Raw genomic sequence first — 15793 nt, 5'->3', positions numbered from 1 at the left:
TGATGCCTCTGGGTGGGATGGAACAAGAGCTGAGCTCCAGTCACTTATACGTCTGCGGTGCCTGGTGCTTTCTAAATGGATGGGCGAGATGGGTGGGTGGGTAGATGGATGGGTGGAAGAGTGGGAGGAAGGTAGGTGGATGGATGGTTAGGTATTTGGTGGGTAGTTGAATGGATGGATAAATGAAAGGACAGACAGAAGGTGGATAAGTTGGAAGGTAGGTGGGCGGGTAGATAGATGAGTGGATCCATGGTAGATGGATAGATGATGGATGGATGGATGGATGGATGGATGGATGGATGGGCAGGTAGGTAAACAGATGGCTGGGTAGATAATGGATGGATGGTAAATGCAAAGAGGGTAGATGGATAAGAGAAAGGAAAGTGGGTAAGAGGATGGATAGATGATGGATGGATAGATACATCGTAAGTAGGCAGATATACAGAAGGTCGATGGGGGTATAAACGGAAGGAGTGTGGGTACATGGATGAATGGTAGATGGATGATAGATGGATGGGTGGATGGATGGATGGATGGATTGGTGGATGGATGATAAATGGGTAGGTGGATGGATGGATCGATGGATGGATGGATGGATGGATGATAGATGGATGGGTAGAAGCATGATAGATGAATGGATGGGTAAATGGAAAATGGGTAGATGGATTAAAAAATAGATAGATAGGGGCTGGGAAGGTGGCTCAGTGGTAGAGCACTTGCCTCGCATGCATGAGGCTCTGGGTTCCATTCCTTAGTACCACATAAGCAGAAAAAGCCGGAAGTGGCGCTGTGGCTCAAGTAGAGCACTAGCCTGAGCACAGAGAGGCTGAGGGACAGTGCCCAGGCCCAGAGTTCAAGCCACAAGACTGGCAAAAAAAAAATAGATAAATGGAAGGTGAGTGAGTAGGTAGAAAGATAGATGATGGATAAATAGATAAATAGCAAATAGGTGGATGACAGATACATGGAAGACGGGTGGATGGATGGATGGATGGATGGATGGACGGATGGATGGATGGATGGATGGATGGATGGATGGATGGATAGGTGGGTGGATGGATGGACGGACGGACAGACGGATGGATGAATGGATGGATGGATGGATGGATGGGTGGATGGATGGATGGGTGGACGGGTGGATGGGTGGATGGGTGGATGGATCAGTGGATGGGTGGATGGATGGGTGGATGGATGGATGGATGGATGGGTGGATGGGTGGATGTATGGATGGATAGGTGGATGGATGGATGGATGGATGGATGGATGGATAGGTGGATGGATGGATGGATGGATGGGTGGATGGATGGATGGATGAGTGGATGGATGGATAGGTGGATGGATGGATGGATGGATGGGTGGATGGATGGGTGGATGGATGGATGGATGGATCGGTGGGTGGATGAATGGATGGATGGATGGATGGATCGGTGGGTGGATGGATGGGTGGGTAGGTGGATGGATGGATGGATGGATGGATCGGTGGGTGGATGGATGGATGGATGGATAGGTGGGTGGATGGATGGATGGATGGATGGATGGATGGGTGGATGGATGGGTGGATGGATGGATGGATGGATCGGTGGGTGGATGAATGGATGGATGGATGGATGGATGGATGGATGGATCGGTGGGTGGATGGATGGGTGGGTAGGTGGATGGATGGATGGCTGGATGGATCGGTGGGTGGATGGATGGATGGATGGATAGGTGGGTGGATGGATGGATGGATGGATGGATGGATGGATGGATGGATGGATGGATGGGTGGGTGGGTGGATGGATGGACGGACGGACAGACGGATGGATGGATGGATGGATGGGTGGGTGGATGGATGGGTGGGTGGGTGGGTGGGTGGATGGATGGGTGGGTGGGTGGGTGGATGGATGGATGGATGGATGGATGGGTGGATGGATGGATGGATGGATGGATGGATGGATGGATGGATGGATCGGTGGGTGGATGGATGGATGGATGGATGGATAGGTAGGTGGATGAATGGATGGATGGGTGGGTGGATGGATGATGGATGGATGGATCGGTGGGTGGATGGATGGAAGGATGGGTGGGTGGGTGGATGGATGGATGGATGGATGGATCGGTGGGTGGATGGATGGATGGATGGATGGATGGATGGATGGATGGATGGATGGATGGATGGATGGGTGGGTGGGTGGGTGGATGGATGGATGGATGGATGGATGGATGGATGGATGGATGGATGGATGGATGGATGGATGGATCGGTGGGTGGATGGATGGATGGATGGATAGGTGGGTGGGTGGATGGATGGATGGGTGGATGGATGGATGGGTGGGTGGGTGGATGGATGGATGGATGGATGGATAGGTGGGTGGATGAATGGATGGATGGGTGGGTGGGTGGATGGATGGATGGAAGGATGGATGGATGGATGGATGGATGGATGGATGGATGGATGGGTGGGTGGATGGATGGACGGACGGACAGACGGATGGATGGATGGATGGATCAGTGGGTGGATGGATGGATGGATGGATAGGTGAGTGGATGGATGGATGGATGGATGGATTGATGGATGGATGGATGGATGGTTGGGTGGATGGATGGATGGATGGATGGATAGGTGGGTGGATGAATGGATGGATGGATGGGTGGATGGATGGATGGATGGGTGGGTGGGTGGATGAATGGATGGATCGATGGATGGATGGATGGATGGATGGATGGATGGATGGATGGATGGATGGGTGGGTGTGTGGGTGGATGGATGGATCGATGGATGGATGGATGGATGGATGGATGGATGGATGGATGGATGGGTGGGTGGGTGGATGGATGGATGGATGGGTAGGTGGGTGGATGGATGGATGGATGGATGGATGGATGGATGGATGGGTGGATGGATGGATGGATGGATGGATGGATGGATGGATGGATGGATGGATGGATGGATGGATGGGTGGGTGGATGGATGGATGGATGGTAGAGGAAGACATAAATTAATGAAGAGTTAGTGTTTAGACAAGAGAAATTCGGGAAGTTTAGTAGAGGATCTGGGTCATTTTGGGAGCACTGAGTGGGAGGTGGAGGCTGAGATCACACCACACCCTGGTATCCCACTTCCTCACCACATGTGAGTGGAGACCATGCTGAGCTGTGGCCCTCTGAGAGGCAGGTGAACGGAGGAGGCACAGACTGCATGCCCAACAGAGGTTCGGACCGTGAGCTAGCTACGGTGACTTCTCCTTTATGGCCCGTGGGTGGACTTGTGCCATATGGTGTCCTGAGGTGCCAGGCACAGGGTTAGGGGTGCAGAAATGAGGCTGCATTGGTTACAATGGGCTGGGAGCGGACAGAGGGGCCTGGGCCAGGTCCGGAGCCCTGGCCAGACTGTGACCTGTGCCATGGCTTTGAGCAGGGAGCTAGCAGCCCAGCCAGATGCCCCGCTGCATCTGCCACACTCCCGGCCATCAGCTGAGTGGGCCCGCTGGCCGGCCACCCTGGAGTCCCGGTCAGGCGGGGGGGGGGCAAAGAGGGGATGGGGGGGGCACAGCACCTGCCCTGCCCCACCCAGTTCAGGGGCAGAACTTGGCCTCAAGGTTCAAAGCCCAATTTCTCAGGAAACTCAGACACGAGGAACTTTCCATCCACATGGCAGGAAACAATTTTTTTTCAGAAAGGGAAAATAACTAAACTCGTTATCCTTTGGCTTGTGGAGAATATTCCTTTTATGTTAAACTGTGGGGGGGGGGGGGCAGATTCTAGCTTCCTTCTCGTTTGCCTAATTGATGCAAACATGACACATTCTGACGCTGTTTTAATAAGACTTCGGTTTTCCAGCAAGAGTGAGGAGAGAAAAAAAAGGAAGAAAGCTCTTCTCCTGGTCCAGCACATTTCTAGCACAAATATTTTGCTTGCCTTGGCCCTCTCCCCCCCCCACTTCCCCCACCCCGTCTCTCCCCGCGTCCCCCCCACCCCGGCCTCTCCCTGCATCCCCCCCACCCTGTCTCTCCCCGCGTCCCCCCCACCCCGGCCTCTCCCTGCATCCCCCCACCCCGCCTCTCCCCGTGGCCCCTCCCCGGCTTCAAAGGCACACCAGCCCGGATCTGGGGTGCAAAGCTGAGCCCACACTCCCGGCCCTCCTCCCCTCCTCGGCATGCAGGCCGGCCAGGCCGGGCCAAGACAGGAAGATATGTTTTCCAGAAGCAGCACCTGGCCGCCTGGCAGCCTCCCGGTCGGTGGGCGGCGTGCTGGCAGCCGCTGGCTCCTGACTGCACTCTGCCCCCGCCCTTCCCGCCCCTACCCCTCCCAGAGGGTGGGGGCGCCTCAGGCACCCAGGGCTCCCCACTGGACCTCTTCCCTGCAAGCTGGAGGGTGGGCGGTGGAACCTCTCTACGCCCTCAGCTCCCCGGTGGAACCCGGGCCGCTGCCCTCAACGTAAACCCGAGCCCTTCCGAGTCCCACCTCCACCTGACTTCCCGCTTGGCTCTCTTCCACGCCTCCCTCTCCGAAGCCTCCATGTGTAGCCCCAGGGCCTTTGCTTCTCTCTGGATGGGCTCTCATGGCTCCTTGTCCTCTTCAGCTCAAAGACCAGCGCCTCCAGGACAGCCTCCCTCTCTCCAGTCCCCCTCTCCCCCACCCCCCTCCCCCGCCCTCTCCCTCCCCACCCCCCCGCCCTGCCTCTCAAGGCACCTCCCGGAGCTCTGCTGCAGGGGCTTTGTCCAGGCTCCACACAGCCTGAGGATGGAATGGAGGTCTACCCGCTGCTCGGCTCTCCTGCAGACAGCCCTCCATTCTTCCCCCTCGTATGGAAGGAAGGCAGCGGACGTGGGCCTGAGCCCACTCTCCACCTGTCCAGCCCTCTGTGGGCAGGCCACCTTCGCTCACTGCTGGGCTGGGTGCCGGTGCTGCTGCTGATGGCTAGCCCGGCTAGCCCACTGCGGGGAGGTCCCAGGAGCTAAGGCTGGACCGTGGCTCGAATGACAGCCTCCCCGCAGTGCCACACTCAGCTGATCTCCATCATCTTCCCAGGACCTTAAAATAGCACTGCCGATCAGATGGAGATCATCAACCCCCATGCCATAGATGGAAAGCCGGGGCTCACAGGACAAAGCGCTACAGGAGGCAGGCCAGAGGCCTTGAAGCGGGAGCAATCCGAGGCCAGGGTGAAGCCTTCATCAGACTGTTTTCTGTCACTATCATGAAACACCACCAACGGTCACTTGTAAAGAACAGAGGCTCACGGATCCCATGGCTTTGGACAAGGGGAATCCAGACCGGGCACCGCACCACGGCGCATCCACTTGGCATCTGGCGAAGCCTCTGGCTGTCTGTTGGCACGGCCAGGGGCAGGGTGCGGTGAGGCGGGGTGAGCGTGCACCGCCCTGCTCTCTCGGCACCACCAATCTATTCACCCACAAGTGACGCAGTCACTCCCAAAGGGTGTGCCTTCAAAGGCCATCAACACGGCACGGCGTTCCCAACAGCCAAACCAGAGGGGCGCACACCACCATCCTAGGATGTGTACCCTGTTTTCTAATGTCCCCTAAATGCTCACTTTTAATCACACACTCAAAATGTGCCTGTGCTCAGCAGTGGACAGATGGATGGATGGATGGATGGATAGATGGATGGATGGATAGATGGGTGGATGGGTAAGTAGATGGGTAGGTGGATGGATGGATAGATGGGTGAATGGGTAGGTAGATGGGTGGGTAGTTAGGTGGATGGGTGGGTGGGTGGGTGGGTGGATGGGTGGGTGGATGGGTGGATGGGTGGATGGGTGGATGGGTGGATGGGTGGGTAGTAGATGGATGGATGAATGGGTAGATGGGTGGATGGGTGGGTAGGTAGATGGATGGATGAATGGGTAGATGGGTGGGTAGGTAGATGGATGGATGGATGGATGGATGGATGGATGGATGGATGGATGGATGGGTAGGTAGATGGATGGATGGGTGGGTGGGTAGGTAGGTAGATGGATGGATGGGATGGATGGATGGATGGATGGGTGGATGGGTGGGTAGGTAGATGGATGGATGGATGGGTGGGTGGGAGGATGGAAGGACGATGGATGGATGGGTGGATGAGTGGGTAGGTAGATGGATGGATGGATGGGCGGGTGGGTAGGTAGATGGATGGATGGATGGATGGATGGATGGATGGATGGATGGATGGATGGATGGATGGGTGGGTGGGTGGGTGGGTGGGTGGGTGGGTGGATGGGTGAGTGGGTAGATGGAAGGATGGATGGCTGGGTGGGTGGATGGGTGGGTAGGTAAATGGATGTATGGATGGATGAGTGGGTGGATGGATGGATGGATGGATGGACGATGGATGGATGGATGGGTGGATGGGTGGGTAGGTAGGTAAATGGATGGGATGGATGGATGGATGGATGGATGGATGGATGGATGGATGGATGGATGGATGGATGGATGGATGGATGGATGGATGGATGGGTAGATGGATGGATGGATGGATGGATGGATGGATGGATGGATGGATGGATGGATGGGTGGATGGATGGATGGAAGGACGATGGATGGATGGGTGGGTGGATGGGTGGATGGATGGATGGATGGAAGGAAGATGGATGGATGGGTGGGTAGGTAGATGGATGGATGGATGGGTGGGTAGGTAGATGGATGGATGGATGGATGGATGGGTGGGTGGATGGGTGGATGGATAGATGGATGGATGGATGGAAGGAAGATGGATGGATGGGTGGATGGGTGGGTAGGTAGATGGATGGATGGATGGATGGATGGATGGGTGGGTAGGTAGATGGATGAATAAGATGGATGGATGGATGGATGGATGGATGGATGGATGGATGGATGGATGGGTGGGTGGGTGGGTGGGTGGGTGGGTGGGTGGGTGGGTGGGTGAGTGGATACATAGATGGATGGGTAGGTGGATGGGTGGGTGGATGGGTTGGTAGGTAGATGGATGGATGAATGGGTGGATGGGTTGGTAGGTAGATGGATTGATGAATGGGTGGATGGGTGGGTAGGTAGATGGATGGATGGGTGGGTGGATGGGTGGGTAGGTAGATGGATGAATAGGATGGATGGATGGATGGATGGATGGATGGATGGATGGATGGATGGATGGATGGATGGATGGATGGATGGATGGATGGATGGATGGATGGATAGGTGGGTGGGTAGATGGATGGATGGATGGGTGGGTGGGTGGATGGATGGATGGATGGGTGGATGGATGGGTGGTTGGATGGATGGATGGATGGGTGAGTGGGTGGGTGGGTAGATGGATGGAAAGCATACATGGACACATGTATGCTAATATGGACCAAGGTTCCAACTCTGCCTTTGTATTCTTCCGTACCCAAACCTCATGCACATCCTAAAGCCAACTTCAAGGTCTGTTCCTGCCCTGGGAAACGGCCCATTGTGAAATCCAAGCATCCAGGCCTCATCAGTCTCTGTCCACACCACCCACAGAAGGCGCTAACACCTTCCTGGGCCACAGGCCTGCCCTCCTGGAGACCCCAGGATGAGGGCATCGGAGAACACAGACAGGCTGCAGGGAGACAGAGGCTGGGGGAAGGAAAGCACCTGTCACGGACCCTCAGCCCTGAGTGCTGGGCTTGACCTTGGTCGGGCGGGAGGGTCTCCTGTGCTGTTCTGTGTCCAGCTAGGAACTCAGCAACTCCCTCTCAGTGCAGGGCGGCTCAGGCGCAGCCCAGGCCCATGGAGCCGTGAGCTGGTCTTCCCACCTTCTGGCTGTGTGGACAGCCCTGATAGCCAACAGGAACCAAGAGAACATGTCTCGGGACAAGCCCAGGGCCCCTGTTCTCTGCCTGGACTGAGGCCCATCTGGCGGCCTCCTGTGCCCTGTGGGGCCCTTGCAAATGTCCCTGTCCCTTTCCTCCTGCCTTTCCCTGCCTTGAACTTAGAGGTGTAAGGGCAGAAAGGCCCAGGCAGGAATGAGGCTCTGGCATTCTGCCCTGCCTTCTCCACCCCTCCAGCCTGCTCTCCCCACCTGCTGCTGCCCGGCCTGCTCTGGCAGGAAGGCAGGTCTGGGAGGGGCAGGTGGGTCTGGATGCCAGCCAGCCAGGCCGTGTCCCCCGCCCCCCGCCCTGCTGCCCGCCGCGGCCAGCTATGCGGTAGACATTCCTAGGCCTGCTCATTGATATTCAGGAATGGAACATGAGCGGCTCCGCTCTGGGTGCCCAGAACCAACAGGCAGGAGCTCAGTCCCTGCGCCTGCCTCTCTCCCCTCCTGGCCTCGCCGGCCAGAGAGAGCATCCCAGGACACAGACACCAGGTCTGGAGAAACTGAGGCCTGAAGCCCCCGGTGCTCCCAGGTGGGTGGGTGGACGTGTGCCCCGCAGAGAGAGGCCCAGCAGGCAGGCCCTCCCGGCCCCAGGGGGCTGACCCCCGGCCCGGTCCAGCAGCCTCACACCTCTGGGTTTTTGCAGATGGGCTTGTTTTTCCACCTCTGAGCCACTCCCAGCCCTGAGGCCTCTGACCTGAGGGTCATGAGGAGGAGGGGACATGGGAACAGTTGGTCCTGGGGCTGCTCCAGGGACTTGGGTGCACAGGACCCCTCACTCCTGCTCACAACCCCCGTGGCCAGCACACCACCCTCCGGGGCCGTGACGCACCCCTGCGGGTCTCCGATGGACCCTGCTGGACTCAAGTGGCCGCTGGGAGGACCAAGTCCAACCCCTGAGGGCCACTCCCCCCACCCAGCAGCATCGCACAGACAGACAGACAGACCGGTGTCCCGGGTCCCTCCTGTGTCCCCACCGCCTCCTCTCACGCACAGCTCTCTCCTCAGCCTGGTCCCACGTCCTGCCTCTCTTCCCCGACGCAGGCCCGCGCTCTCCACACTCCCTGTAGCAGCTCAGCTCTTCCCGCAGCTGCCCTGTGGGCTCCTCTCCACCGCACTCCTCCACACCCTCGGGTCCCTGATACCTGTTCCACCCCCCGCCCCGCTGGGCCTCTGCCTTAGACATCTTCCCCAAGGGATCTAGTGGCTCCTCAACCACCTCTGGCCACTCTCTCCAGGCTCCCGTGGCTCCGATACACCTCTGACATATACCATACTGGAGACCCGGCACTACCTCCTGGGCACAAGCTCCTCTGGCTCACCGGGCCCCTTGGAGAGCCGTCTCCTGGGCGGTGGGGGTGGGGCATGAGCACACGTGCACGTGTGTACACATGTGTGGGGCGTGTGCCTGTGTGTGGCCTCATCTCCCACGCTCCCAGCTCTCCAGGAGAAAGTGCTACCGCAGCCAGCGAGCCCACATGCGTTTCCCATCACGTCCATGTGTCGTGAGAAGATGTGAGGAGCGGTGGCCAGGCCAGATGGCTCTGCTCCCTTGGGGAGGGCTGTCTCGGCTGGAGCGCGGGGTTCAGCCTCCGGGGTCCCCTTTGGGGCGAGAGAACCGAGAGGGGTTATTTGGGGTCTGGGGTCCCGCAGCAGTGTGTATAGGAAGGCTGGGAGGAGCCGGTGGAGACGGAAGCTCCCACAGGGCCCCAGCTCAGCCACACAGGGGGGAGAGGCCGAGGGTCACACAGGGGGAGAGGCCGAGAGTCACGCAGGGGGAGAGGCCGAGGGTCACGCAGGGGGAGAGGCCAAGGGTCACAGCCACGCAGGAGGGAGAGGCCGAGGGTCACGCAGGGGGGAGAGGCCGAGGGTCACAGCCACGCAGGAGGGAGAGGAGGAGGGTCACGCAGGGGGAGAGGCCGAGGGTCACGCAGGGGGGAGAGGCCGAGGGTCACAGCCACGCAGGGGGAGAGGCCGAGGGTCACGCAGGGGGAGAGGCCGAGGGTCACGCAGGGGGAGAGGCCGAGGGTCACGCAGGGGGAGAGGCCGAGGGTCACGCAGGAGGAGAGGCCGAGGGTCACGCAGGGGGAGAGGCCGAGGGTCACGCAGGGGGAGAAGCTGAGGGTCACGCAGGGGGAGAGGCTGAGGGTCACACAGGAGGAGAGGCTGAGGGTCACGCAGGGGCGAGAGGACGAGGGTCACGCAGGGAGAGAGGCTGAGGGTCACGCAGGGGGGAGAGGCTGAGGGTCACGCAGGAGGAGAGGCTGAGGGTCACGCAGGGGCGAGAGGACGAGGGTCACGCAGGGGAGAGGCTGAGGGTCACGCAGGGGGGAGAGGCCGAGGGTCACGCAGGGGAGAGGCTGAGGGTCACGCAGGGGGAGAGGCCGAGGGTCACGCAGGGGGAGAGGCCGAGGGTCACGCAGGGGGGAGAGGCTGAGGGTCACGCAGGGGGGAGAGGCTGAGGGTCACGCAGGGGGAGAGGCTGAGGGTCACGCAGGAGGAGAGGCTGAGGGTCACGCAGGGGGAGAGGCTGAGGGTCACGCAGGGGGAGAGGCCGAGGGTCACGCAGGGGGGAGAGGCTGAGGGTCACGCAGGGGGGAGAGGCTGAGGGTCACGCAGGGGGAGAGGCTGAGGGTCACGCAGGAGGAGAGGCTGAGGGTCACGCAGGGGAGAGGCTGAGGGTCACGCAGGGGGAGAGGCTGAGGGTCACGCAGGAGGAGAGGCTGAGGGTCACGCAGGGGGGAGAGGCTGAGGGTCACGCAGGGGCGAGAGGACGAGGGTCACACAGGGGAGAGGCTGAGGGTCACGCAGGGGGAGAGGCCGAGGGTCACGCAGGGGGAGAGGCCGAGGGTCACGCAGGGGGGAGAGGCTGAGGGTCACGCAGGGGGGAGAGGCTGAGGGTCACGCAGGGGGAGAGGCCGAGGGTCACACAGGAGGAGAGGCCGAGGGTCACGCAGGGGGGAGAGGCCGAGGGTCACGCAGGGGGAGAGGCCGAGGGTCACGCAGGGGCGAGAGGCCGAGGGTCACGCAGGGGGGAGAGGCTGAGGGTCACGCAGGGGGAGAGGCTGAGGGCCACAGCACACGGGCGTGTGTGAGAACACAATGGTATCCGGGCCCGGTGCCAAACCCTCGGACTTGTCACTCAGCCTCGCAGCGCCCTGCCAGGTGGATACGGTTCTATTTCCTTTCGTAAGAAGAAACAGAGACTGAGGACAATAGTCCATGGCATGGTTTCTGCCAGCGCTGGCGGACATCCGCCTTTCCCCCACGGAGCATCTCCTCAAGGATTTGCAGATCCTCATCCACCTTCTGTCTGCCACGAGCAACTGCGCCCAAGCACGCACCTGCCCGCGGACCATCCGTCCACTCCTGTGTATCGCAGTCCCAGGGCTGTAGCCAACCCAGGCGCAGGCAGACACCAACCTTCATCCAACCAGGTCTCCCCAGACAATGCCCACACCCAATCACCATTGGTCCACCTGTTCCCACACTTACTGCCCAGCCAATCACCATCTGCCTCTACTTATTCAATCAATTATTGCAGGATTTCTCCACCCGCCCATCCATCCATCCGTTTGTCCATCTGTCCATCCATCATCTACCCACCCCTCCATTCATCCGCCCCGCATCCACTCAGACATCCAACCATTGCAGCCCACATAACAAAACACATGCCTGCTGAGACAGCCAACTCGGCCCGGCCAGGGTGCGTAGATATTTGGGCCTGACAGCGGTCCCAAGGCTGCTGTGAAAACATTTTTATTTTTTTGGTCTGCTCTGGTTTTAGAAAAGATTTGTGTTTAGCATAGCAGATGCTGAATAAAGGCAATTACCCTTTACCCTTGGATGAGCATGACGTCATCCGGTCCACTGAAAGCCTCAAGAGAAAATACAAAGCAAAGCAAAAGCCCAGATCCCCACGAAAGCAGAGCTTCTCCACGCTGCCCTCCGCCCAGCCTGGCCTTGGGGTCTGCCCTAGGTCCCCAGCCTGGCCCTCCCTTCTCCAAAACGGGTCTGTGGTCTGGGCCGCGTGTCCAGGGCTGTGTGTCCATGGCCATGTGCATATCCACACCGTTGTTCAGTTTAGGGGAGGAGACCCTGCAAGCCCCACGGCGGCCATCCATCCTGACCCTCTGCCCCTGACCATCCAGCTTTAAGCGTCCTGAGAACTGTTGGAGGTTTCATTGCATTTTTAACTACTTGAAATGCAGGTGTTCGCGCAGTTTCTGGTGTTGGTGCTCTGGGACAATCCACCACGCTGCCCGGCGCCCCCTGGGCGCCCCTGGAGCTGAGGAGGGCAGCCCATCAATCAGGAGAGGTGGGAGCAGAGCAGAGCCAGTGGACGCCTAGGGAGAAGCGGGCTGGTGGAGTGGACAGTCCATACAAGTGTCGGTAGGACTGGCAGTGAGAGGGAGAGGTGGAGGTGTCCTGCGGCCTGAGGTGTTCCGGGGCCGGCCAGGGCAGGAGGACAGGGGGCCGGAGCTGTCTGCCGCCCTTCCTGGCACGGGGCAGGTAGGGACAGGCGGGTGGAGCCGCACAGAGCTGGCGGTCAGGCCGGGGCCGGGGCCTGTGCCCGCGGCAGGTGCTCCGTGAGGGGCCCACTTCCTGCCTGTGTGGCTGGGGTCCGTCCCGGCTGCTCCCCACCTCCCTGAGGCTCCCGGGGAGCTCTTGGAGCAGCCTCGCCCCGCGGGGCCCCTGCACAGATGGAAAACAGAGCCATCTCAGGCCAAGCCAAGCAGGGGCCCCGTGTCCAGCTGGAAACGCCATTTGGGGGCTGTGCGGTAGGCGTGAAGCTGCTCCTGGTGGCTCAGGCTGGCCAGCTCAGAGTGCAAACCGTCGCTACTGCCATAAATCCCCCTGGTCATAACATCCCTCCTTCCCAGGGGTCCCGGACGGGTGTGAGAACCGAGGGCCGGCCGGGCGGGGCCGGGGGACCTCCCTGACTTCAGGGCCTCCGGCCTCCCAGGCCCTCACATCACTCCTGTCATGACTCAGGGCCCCAGCTCTGAAACACAGCTCTGGCCTTGTGATCAGGGCCAGATTCACCCCAACAGCGCCCCAGTCCCCCGCCAACCCCGCTTTCTTCCCCAGGAACGCTGTTTCCTCACAGACAGGAAGCGTCCACACAGGCCAGCGGCCCTCATGGCCCGACCTCTCCAAGCCTGAGCCCAGCATCGTCACCCAAGGCTGTGTGGTCAGCAAGTGGGCCACGTGCACCCACACCCGTGGGGTTGTGAGCCGACACTGTGACGTCCGGAAAATGCGGTCACAGAGGATCTCACGATCGCCTGAGAGATGACTGCTCCACGGTATGAAAAGAAAGCCGGTCCTCGGCCAGGCCCCCGGGAATCAGTCCTGAGCCTGGAGGCTCTCTAGGAACCCAGACAGGACAGAGGCCCCGCGGTCTACCCGCCTGTCTGGGGAAGGGGGCAGCCATAAAGCAGTAGGTGCAGGTGCTGCTCCAGTGCTGTTCTCTGACTGCATGGCCACTTCCGCCTTGGGACCTCGGGTTTTACCCACAAAACAGGGAGAGGAAACACATCCTGGGATTGGGGTGCTATTCCGTTCAAATAAAACTCCCCTCGGGATGCACATCACATCTGGGTGTGGTACTCACTCCTATAACCCCAGAGATCACAAAGACAGTATCCAGACCCCATCTCAACCAGCGAATTGGTTGTCGTGGCTCAGGCTTGCAATCCAGCTACATGGGGGATGTAAGATCGCAGTGCCCGACCACACAAAGACACGAGCAACTAAAGGAAAAGGGCTAAAGCAGTACAAGTATGCCTGTCTGACAATCACAAGGCCCAAGGCCCCGAATTCAAACCCCAGTACCACCAAAAGAAAGGAAGAAAGAGAGGCTGAGAGAAAGGAAGGAAGGGAGGGAGGGAAGGAGGGAGGGAGCGAGGGAGCGAGGGAGGGAGGGAGGGAGGGAGGAAGGAAGGAAGGAAGGGAGGGAGGGAGGGAGGGAGGGAGGGAGGGAGGGAGGGAGGGAGGGAGGAAGGGAAGAAGGGAAAGGCTGGGAAGAGAAGAACTGGCAGTCCAGGCCCCATCTCCCGCCTGCCCCTCTCCTGGCTCGCTGCAGCTCACTCGGGCAGAGCTGGGAGGCAGAGGCTCCTCGACCAAGCCTCGCATCAGGTTGCTAGTTCTGGAGACTGGGCACCCCAGCATGCCCGGCCAGTGGACCCCAGCCCGGCGGTGGCCACACCCCCCCGCTGAACCCAGGGACGAGGCAGCTCAGGTCCACGGGCCTGGACTACCATTCTTGAGCCCCGGGGCCTGGCCTCCTAGGGAGGCCTAAGAAGAACTGACAGCTCAGTGCTCAGAGGAGGGAAGGCCGCCCCGGACCCACCTGGACCATCAGATGGCCCGGGCCCTGGGGGCCCCGAGAGCCCTGGCCTGGCGGTGTGTGCGGGGAGCCGAGGGGCCTCAGCCAAGGCCGGCTTGCTCACCCGCCAGTGTCACCATGTTTCCGCGTCACCACCCTGGCCAGCTGTCATCAGAGTCGGAGAGACGGCACACACCAGCCAGCCGCCGCTTTGGGGTGTGACTCTGCCATGTTTTCCTGGCTGTTTTCTGTCAAGCCTGATCTGGAGCCACTCCTGTCTGACGAGCACCCAGATGCGGTCCACCGGCACCTGTTTACCCTTACCCCGCGCTCCAGCCCTGGGCTCCCCACCCCAGATGCTCCCCTGGTGTAGCACGGTGCTGGGCACGCTGCAGGTGCCCCAGGGACCCGGCTATCGGCGGGGATCAAATCAACAAGAAAGCAATGTAAAGGCCGCGGCCCAGGAGTCTCAGTTTCTAGGAGACCCGAAAAGAAGGGCTGCTATCCTCACACGGCGCATCTGTTGCCACGGGCACCTCCAGGAGCCCAGGAGACGGGGCCCTGCCAGCTTGTGATTCTGATGTGCCAACTAGACGGGGCCGGAGCCTCCTGTGTGTGGAGGTGTGCAGGTGTGTGCACATGAGTGCAGGCGAGTGCACACGTAGCCCCCTGGAGAGAGCAGAGCAGCCTTGGGCACCGACAGCCACGTGCCAGAGCAGCGGTGCGGAGCTTGCTCTGCGCCCCCCACGCCTCCCGCCGGGAGCCCTCAGCAGCGGTGCGGAGCTTGCTCTGCGCCCCCCACGCCTCCCGCCGGGAGCCCTCAGCAGCGGTGCGGAGCTTGCTCTGCGCCCCCCACGCCTCCCGCCGGGAGCACTCAGCAGTGGTGCGGAGCTTGCTCTGCGCCCCCCACGCCTCCCGCCGGGAGCACTCAGCACTGGGGTCCTACTGTGCGCTGTCCCTTGTCACCCTCGGCCCTGCAGGGGTCTCGGTGGCTCGTTCATCCCGTGAACTCGCGGACCAGCTCTGGGTCTCACGGGGCGGGGGGGGGGGTCATGTGACCCCCAGGATGAAGATCCACATTTGCTGCCTGGTCATCTACTCTCCCAAAGCAAGCCAGGGACTGGAAGCGGAGCTCCCAGGCCCACAGCCCAGGCCCTGGGATCTGTAGGCAAGACGGAGCCGGCAGTGCCCCGCACGCGGAGCTAGGAAACAGGTGTGAGGGGTCTGAGAAGGCTCTCGGCACGCCCCCCGGCATCCCCCCCCCCGCCCTGTGGAAAGGACTGGAAGCTGGCAGAGGCCAGGAGGCCCCCTCCGCCCCCCTCCGTGTCACACAGAGCCACTGAGGAAGGTCACAGAGCAGCCAGTGCTGGACCCCGGTCCAGCGCCCCCTCCCTACGCCTACAAGGAAGCAGAGATGTTTCACTGGATTGCAGGGAGGAGCAGCAGGCAGAGTTCCCAGAGCTGGAGCCCGGCCCAGACACCCGGGCTCAGAGAGGCTGGGGGACAGCGCCTGGACCGGCACAGGTCTCTGGTGACCTGCGGATGGCCGCAGCCAGGACGAGGCTGACCCGCATTCCCGTCAGGATTCAAGGGGTCCCCCATCCCCCCACACTCGAACAAACCTAGAGAAGCCCCTGGGCCCGCAGAGCCGGGTGCCGGGGCACAAGGGGACCCCTTGGCCAG

This window comes from Dipodomys spectabilis, unplaced genomic scaffold, assembly GCF_019054845.1.
Source record: "Dipodomys spectabilis isolate Male_0828 unplaced genomic scaffold, ASM1905484v1 ptg000699l, whole genome shotgun sequence".
Classification (NCBI taxonomy): Eukaryota; Metazoa; Chordata; class Mammalia; order Rodentia; family Heteromyidae; genus Dipodomys; species Dipodomys spectabilis.
This window is presented reverse-complemented; position numbering follows the sequence as displayed.